Here is an 8887-nt window from a genome sequence, read left to right on the forward strand (position 1 = left end):
TTCACAAAGCACATACCTTGATAAGATATTGAAGAAGTTCAATATGGATCAGTCCAAGAAGGGGTTCTTGCCTGTGTTGCAAGGTGTGAAATTGAGCTCAGCTCAATGTCCGACCACGACAGAAGATAGAGAAAAGATGAGTGTCGTCCCCTATGCCTCAGCCATAGGGTCTATCATGTATGCCGTGCTGTGTACCAGACCAAACCTTGCCGTAAGTTTGGTAGGAAGGTACCAAAGTAATCCCGGCATGGAACACTGGACAGCGGTCAAGAACATCCCGAAGTACCTGAAAAGGACTAAGGATATGTTTCTCATATATGGAGGTGACGAGGAGCATGTCGTAAAGGGTTATGTCGACGCTAGCTTCGACACAGATCTGGATGACTCTAAGTCACAAACCGGATACATGTATATTTTGAATGGTGGGGCAGTAAGCTGGTGCAGTTGCAAGCAAAGCGTCGTGGCGGGATCTACATGTGAAGCGGAGTACATGGCAGCCTCGGAGGCAGCGCACGAAGCAATCTGGATGAAGGAGTTCATCACCTACCTAGGAGTCATACCCAATGCATCGGGGCCGATCACTCTCTTTTGTGACAACACTGGAGCTATTGCCCTTGCCAAGGAGCCCAGGTTTCACAAAAAGACCAGGCACATCAAGCGTCGCTTTAACTCCATTCGTGAAAATTTTCAAGATGGAGACATAAATATTTGCAAAGTACATACGGATCTGAATGTCGCAGATCCGTTGACTAAACCTCTTCCGCGAGCAAAACATGATCAACACCAGAACTCTGTGGGTGTTCGATTCATCACAATGTACCTAGATTATTGACTCTAGTGCAAGTGGGAGACTGTTGGAAATATGCCCTAGAGGCAATAATAAAAATGATTATTATTATATTTCCTTGTTCATGATAATTGTCTATTATTCATGCTATAATTGTGTTATCCGGAAATCATAATACATGTGTGAATACATAGACCATAACATGTCCCTAGTGAGCCTCTAGTTCACTATCTCGTTGATCAATAGATAGTCATGGTTTCCTGACTATGGACATTGGATGTCATTGATAACGGGATCACATCATTAGGAGAAAGATGTGATAAACAAGACCCAATCCTAAGCATAGCACAAGATCGTGTAGTTCGTTTGCTTGAGCTTTTCTAATGTCAAGTATCATTTCCTTAGACCATGAGATTGTGTAACTCCCGGATGCCGTAGGAGTGCTTTGGGTGTACCAAACGTCACAACGTAACTGGGTGACTATAAAGGTATACTACAGGTATCCCTGAAAGTATCTGTTGGGTTGACACAGATCGAGACTGGGATTTGTCACTCCGTATGACGGAGAGGTATCTCTGGGCCCACTCGGTAATGCATCATCATAATGAGCTCAATGTGACCAAGTGTTTGGTCACGGGATCATGCATTATGGTATGAGTAAAGTGACTTGCCGGGAACGAGATTGAACGAGGTATTGGGATACCGACGATCGAATCTCGGGCAAGTAACGTACCGATTGACAAAGGGAATTGTATACGTGATTACTTGAATCCTCGACATCGTGGTTCATCGGATGAGATCATTGAGGAGCATGTGGGAGCCAACATGGGTATCCAGATCCCGCTATTGGTTATTGACCGGAGAGTCGTCTCGGTCAGGTCTGCGTGTCTCCCGAACCCGTAGGGTCTACACACTTAAGGTTCGGTGACGCCAGGGTTGTAGAGATATTAGTATGCGGTAACCCAAAAGTTTTTCGGAGTCCCGGATGAGATCCCGGACGTCACGAGGAGTTCCGGAATGGTCCGGAGGTGAAGATTTATATATAGGAAGTCCAGTTTCGGCCATCGTTTCGGGGGTAATCGGTATTGTACCGGGACCACCGGAAGGGTCCCGGGGGTCCACCGGGTGGGGCCACCTGTCCCGGAGGGCCCCATGGGCTGAAGTGGGAGGGGAACCAGCCCCTGGTGGGTTGGTGCGCCCCCCATGGGCCTCCCCCTGCGCCTAGGGTTGGAAACCCTAGGGGTGGGGGGTGCCCCAGCTGACTTGGGGGGCAAGTCCCCCCTTGGCCGCCGCCCCCCCTGGAGATTGGATTTCCTAGGGCCGGCGCACCCCCTAGGGGCCCTATATATAGTGGGGGGGGGGGAGGGAGGGCAGCCGCACCCAAGTCCCGGGCGCCTCCATCTCCCCTCATAACACCTCTCCCTCTCGTTGGAGCTTGGCGAAGCCCTGCCGAGATCACCGCTGCTTCCACCACTACGCCGTCGTGCTGCTGGATCTCCATCAACCTCTCATTCCCCTTGCTGGATCAAGAAGGAGGAGACGTCTTCCCCAACCGTACGTGTGTTGAACGCGGAGGTGCCGTCCGTTCGGCACTAGGATCTTCGGTGATTTGGATCACGACGAGTACGACTCCCTCAACCCTGTTCTCTTGAACGCTTCCGCTGGCGATCTACAAGGGTATGTAGATGCACTCCTCTCCCTCATTGCTAGATGACTCCATAGATTGATCTTGGTGATGCGTAGAAAATTTTAAAATTCTGCTACGTTCCCCAACAGCGGCGGGTATCATTAATTTATCACCTTCACAGATGATTTGAGCAGATATGGATATATCTACTTAATGAAACATAAGTCTGAAACATTTGAAAAGTTCAAAGAATTTCAGAGTGAAGTGGAAAATCATCGTAACAAGAAAATAAAGTTTTTACGATCTGATCGTGGAGGACAATATTTGAGTTACGAGTTTGGCCTACATTTGAAACAATGCGGAATAGTTTCACAACTCACGCCACCCGGAACACCACAGCGTAATGGTGTGTCCGAACGTCATAATCATACTTTACTAGATATGGCGCGATCTATGATGTCTCTTACTGATTTACCGCTCTCGTTTTGGGGTTATGCTTTAGAGATGGCTGCATTCACGTTAAATAGGGCCCCATCAATATCCGTTGAGACGACGCCTTATAAACTATGGTTTGGCAAGAAACCAAAGTTGTTGTTTCTTAAATTTTGGGGCTGCGATGCTTATGTGAAAAAGCTTCAACATGATAAGCTCGAACCCAAATCGGAGAAATGTGTCTTCTTAGAATACCCAAAGGAAACTATTGGGTGTACCTTCTATCACAGATCCAAAGGCAAGACATTCGTTGCTAAGAATGGATCCTTTCTAGAGGAGTTTCTCTCAAAAGAAGTGAGTGGGAGGAAAGTAGAACTTCATGAGGTAACTGTACCTGCTCCCTTATTGGAAAGTAGTTCATCACATAAACCGGTTCCTGTGACATCTATACCAATTAGTGAGGAAGCTAATGATGATGATCATGAAACTTCAGATCAAGTTACTACCGAACCTCGTAGGTCAACCAGAGTAAGATCCGCACCAGAGTGGTATGATAATCCTGTTCTGGAGGTCATGTTACTTGACCATGACGAACCTACGAACTATGAGGAAGCGATGATGCGCCCAGGTTCCGCAAAACGGCTTGAGGCCATGAAATTTGAGATGGGATCCATGTATGAGAACAAAGTGTGGACTTTGGTTGACTTACCCGATAATCGGCAAGCCATCGAGAATAAATGGATCTTCAAGAAGAAGACAGACGCTGACGGTAATGTTAGAGTCTACAAAGCTCAACTTGTAGCGAAAGGTTTTCAACAAGTTCAAGGAGTTGACTACGATGAGACCTTCTCACCCGTAGCGATGCTTAAGTCTGTCTAAATCATGTTAGCAATTGTCGCGTTTTATGATTATGAAATTTGGCAAATGGATGTAAAGACTTCATACCTAAATGGATTTCTGGAAGAAGAGTTGTATGTTTATCGATCCAAAGGGAGCTAACAAAGTGTGCAAGCTCCAATGATCCATTTATTGACTGGTGCAAGCCTCTCGGAGTTGGAATAAACATTTTGATAGTGTGATCAAAGCATATGGTTTTATACAGACTTTTGGAGAAGCTTGTATTTACAAGAAAGTGAGTGGGAGCTCTGTAGCATTTCTAATATTATATGTGGATGACATATTGTTGATTGGAAATGATATAGAATTTCTAGATGGCATAAAAGGATACTTGAATAAGAGTTTTTCAATGAAAGACCTCGGTGAAGCTGCTTATATATTGGGCATCAAGATCTATAGAGATAGATGAAGACGCATAATTCGACTTTCACAAAGCACATACCTTGATAAAGTTTTGAAGAAGTTCAAAATGGATCAAGAAAAGAAAGGGTTCTTGCCTATATTACAAGGTGTGAAGTTGAGTAAGACTCAATGCCCGACCACTGCAGAAGATAGAGAGAAAATGAAAAGTGTTCCCTATGCTTCAGCCATAGGCTCTATCATGTATGCAATGCTGTGTACCAGACCTGATGTGTGCCTTGCCATTACTCTAGCAGGGAGGTACAAAGTAATCCAGGAGTGGATCACTCGACAGCGGTCAAGAACATCCTGAAGTACCTGAAAAGGACCAAGGATATGTTTCTCGTTTATGGAGGTGACAAAGAGCTCATCGTAAATGGTTACGTTGATGCGAGCTTTGACACTGATCCGGACAATTCTAAATCGCAAACTGGATACATGTTTATATTGAACGGTGGAGCTGTCAGTTGGAGCAGTTCTAAACAGAGCGTCGTGGCGGGATCTACATGTGAAGCAGAGTACATTGCTGCTTTGGAAGTAGCGAATGAAGGAGTCTGGATGAAGGAGTTCATATCCGATCTAGGTGTCATACCTAGTGCATCGGGTCCAATGAAAATCTTTTGTGATAATACTGGTGCAATTGCCTTGGCAAAGGAATCCAGATTTCACAAGAGAACCAAGCACATCAAAAGACGCTTCAGCTCCATCCGGGATCAAGTCCAGGTGGGAGAGATTTGCAAGACACATACGGATCTGAAAGTTGCAGACCCATTGACTAAGCCTCTTCCACGAGCAAAACATGATCAGCACCAAGGCTCCATGGGTGTTAAAATCATTACTGTGTAATCTAGGTTATTGACTCTAGTGCAAGTGGGAGACTGAAGGAAATATGCCCTAGAGGCAATAATAAAGTTATTTCTTTAATGATAAATGTTTATTATTCATGCTAGAATTGTATTAACCAGAAACATAATACATGTGTGAATACAGAGACAAACATAGTGTCACTAGTATGCCTCTACTTGACTAGCTCATCGATCAAAGATGGTTTAGTTTCCAAACCATAGACATGAGTTGTTATTTGATCAATGGGATCACATCATTAGGAGAATGATGTGATTGACTTGACCCATTCCGTTAGCTTAGCACTTGACCGTTTCTGTTTACTGCTATTGCTTTCTTCATAACTTATACATGTTCTTATGACTATGAGATTATGCAACCCCCGAATACCGGATGAACACTTTGTGTGCTACCAAACGTCACAACGTAACTGGGTGATTATAAAGGCGCTCTACAGGTGTCTCCGATGGTACTTGTTGAGTTGGCATAGATCAAGATTAGGATTTGTCACTTCGATTGTCGGAGAGGTATCTCTGGGCCCTCTCGGTAATGCACATCACTATAAGCCTTGCAAGCAGTGCAACTAATGAGTTAGTTGCGGGATAGTGCATTACGAAGTGAGTCAAGAGACTTGCTGGTAACGAGATTGAACTAGGTACTGGGATACCGACGATCGAATCTCGGGCAAGTAACATACCGATGACAAAGAGAACAACGTATAGTGTTATGCGAGTTGACCGATAAAGATCTTCGTAGAATATGTAGGAACCAATATGAGCATCCAGGTTCCGCTATTGGTTATTGACCGAAGACATGTCTCGGTCATGTCTACATAGTTCTCGAACCCGTAGGGTCCGCACGCTTAAAGCTCTGTGACGATCGATTTTATGAGTTTATATGTTTTGATGTACCGAAGGTAGTTCAGAGTCCCGGATATGATCACGAACATGACAAGGAGTCTCGAAATGGTCGAGACATGAAGATTGATATATTGGAAGCCTACATTTGGACACCGGAACAGTTCCGGGTAAAATCAGGATTTTACCGGAGAACCGGAGGGGTTATCGGAAACCCCCGGGGGCTAATGGGCCTTGTTGGGCCATAAGGGAAAGAGAGAGGGGCCGGCCTAGGGCAGGGAGCGCGCCCCCTCCCTCTGGTCTGAATTGGACTAGGAGAGGGGGGGGGGTGCCCCCTTTCCTTCTCTTTCTTCCCCTTCCTTTCCCCCTCCTAGTAGGAGTAGGAAAGGGAGGAATCCTACTCCTACTAGGAGGAGGATTCCTCCACCTGACACACCAACAGGGGCAGGGGGGCACCTCTAGACACACAAGTTGATCACAAAGATCTCTCCTAGCCGTGTGCGGTGCCTCCCTCCACCATAATCCACCTCGGTCATACTGTAGCGGTGTGTAGGCGAAGCCGTGCTGTGGTAGCTTCATCAACATCATCACCACGCCGTCGTGCTGACGAAACTCTTCCCCGAGCTCTACTAGATCGTGAGTTCGCGGGACGTCACCGAGCTGAACGTGTGCTGAACGCGGAGGTGCCGTACGTTCGGTACTGAGGATCGGTCGATCGTGAATACGCACGACTACATCAACCGCGTTGTCATAACGCTTCTGCTTAACGGTCTATGAGGGTACGTGGATGACACTCTCCCCTCTCATTGCTAGGCATCACCATGATCCTGCGTGTGTGTAGGAAAATTTTGAAATTACTACGTTCCCCAATAGATTAATCACTAGCAGTAGTAACACTCTAACCACCATCAAAGACATCACCCGAACTAGAAAGAAGATTTTCCAAAAGCAACGCTTTTAGGAAGGAAACAATGCACAAGTGTTGTCGTTGCCCGATCAAAGATCATAGGTTTTCACCCTAGAGAAAGACCGCATTCCCAAAACAATGCCTTCAACAAGGCCATTGCTAGGCACCACCAATAAAGACCAGACCTCTGTTTTCACCATAGAAATCACGACTAGGTACTCAAAAGAGCACCACAAACAAAGAAGTCCTCCAATGATGCCACCCCCACTCACGGAGGCTACTACTACAAGTCACTTACCACGAGGCTCACATGAACTCATACCCGATCCGGACGGGAACATATCCCGCAAGCCAATTTTGAACAACTGCCCGTGAAGCAAATTTTCATCGCATCCAAGACCCCACATTCGTCATTTGCAGGTCCTTCAATCACGTCATGGCATTCTCCGCATGTGTTGATCCCTTGAAAATCTTGAAGAAGACATGTCTCAAGGTGTCAACAAAAACAAAGCTTCGTGATACCCCGGTGAAGCTGGTTGTGCTGATATTACAAGTGCACACGAGCGGCCCTTATCCAATCAAGATGTCAAAAGAGCGTCATATACGCCAGTCTTTGTCTTCCTTCGAAGGTGATGTATGGAACTCACCGATGGCCAAATCATAAAGTATTGATCACAGGTAGGACGGGGACTTCACGCGAAGACCACGAAGGCCACCGCCCGACTAATTATATTAGGAGACATGTGATTCCACAGGCAACCGGCCCCATCTTTCCAAGACGAGCGGTACCGACTGCCCCCCTAGGCGTTGCCTCTCTGGATCAATGACCTGACCTCCATCCGGATCTGTGTTGGGACGAGCTCAAGGGATGGTAGCCCCGCACCACGGCCATGGCCAGATGCGGGCCTATCTTGCCGCAGACAGCGAGCTCCAGGCCGGTGATACGTCCATTTTGCATCATGCTTTTATATCAATATTTATTGCATTATGGGCTGTTATTACACATTATGTCACAATAATTATGCCTATTCTCTCTTATTTTACAAGGTTTACATAAAGAGGGAGAATGCCGGCAGCTGGAATTCTGGGCTAGAGAAGGAGCAAATATTAGAGACCTATTCTGCACAGCTCCAAAAGTCCTGAAACTTCACAGATGATGTTTTCCAAATATATAAAAAATACTGAGTGCAAGAACCTCACCAGGGGGCCACACCCTTCCCACGAGGCTGGGGGGCGCGCCCTACCCCCTGGGTGCGCCCCTACCTTGTGGGCTCCCTGGTGGCCCTCCGGTTGTCATCTTCTGCTATATGGAGTCTTTCGATGGGAAAAAAAATTAACAAGTCATCTTCTCAAACGAAACTCCGCCACCACGAGGCGGAACCTTGGCGGAACCAATCTAGGGCTCTGGCGGAGCTGTTCTGCCGGGGAAACTTCCCTCCCAGAGGGGGAAATCATCGCCATCGTCATCACCAACGCTCCTCTCATCGGGAGAGGGCAATGTCATCAACATCTTCATCAGCACCATCTCATCTCAAAACCCTAGTTCATCTCTTGTATCCAATTCTTGTCTCCAAGTCCGGGATTGGTGCTAGTAGGTTGCTAGTAGTGTTAATTACTCCTTGTAGTTGATGCTAGTTGGTTTAATTGGTGGAAGATCATATGTTCAGATCCTATATGCATATTAATACCCCTCTGATTATGAACATGTTTATGCTTTGTGAGTAGTTACTTTTGTTCCTCGGGACATGGGAGAAGTCTTGCTATTAGTAGTCATGTGAATTTGGTATTCGTTCGATATTTTGATGAGATGTATGTTGTCTCTCCTCTAGTGGTGTTATGTGAACGTCGACTGCATGACACTTCACCATTGTTTGAGCCTAGAGGAAGGCATTGGGAAGTAATAAGTAGCTGATGGGTTGCTAGAGTCACAGAAGCTTAAACCCTAGTTTATGCGTTGCTTCGTAAGGGGCTGATTTGGATCCATATGTTTCATACTATGGTTAGGTTTACCTTAATACTTTTGTTGTATTTGCGGATGCTTATAATAGAGGTTAATCATAAGTGGGATGCTTGTCCAAGTAAGGGCAGCACCCAAGCACCGGTCCACCCACATACCAAATTATCAAAGTACCGAACGC

The sequence above is a fragment of the Triticum aestivum genome, chromosome 7A (assembly GCF_018294505.1).
Source record: "Triticum aestivum cultivar Chinese Spring chromosome 7A, IWGSC CS RefSeq v2.1, whole genome shotgun sequence".
In the NCBI taxonomy this organism is placed as follows: Eukaryota; Viridiplantae; Streptophyta; class Magnoliopsida; order Poales; family Poaceae; genus Triticum; species Triticum aestivum.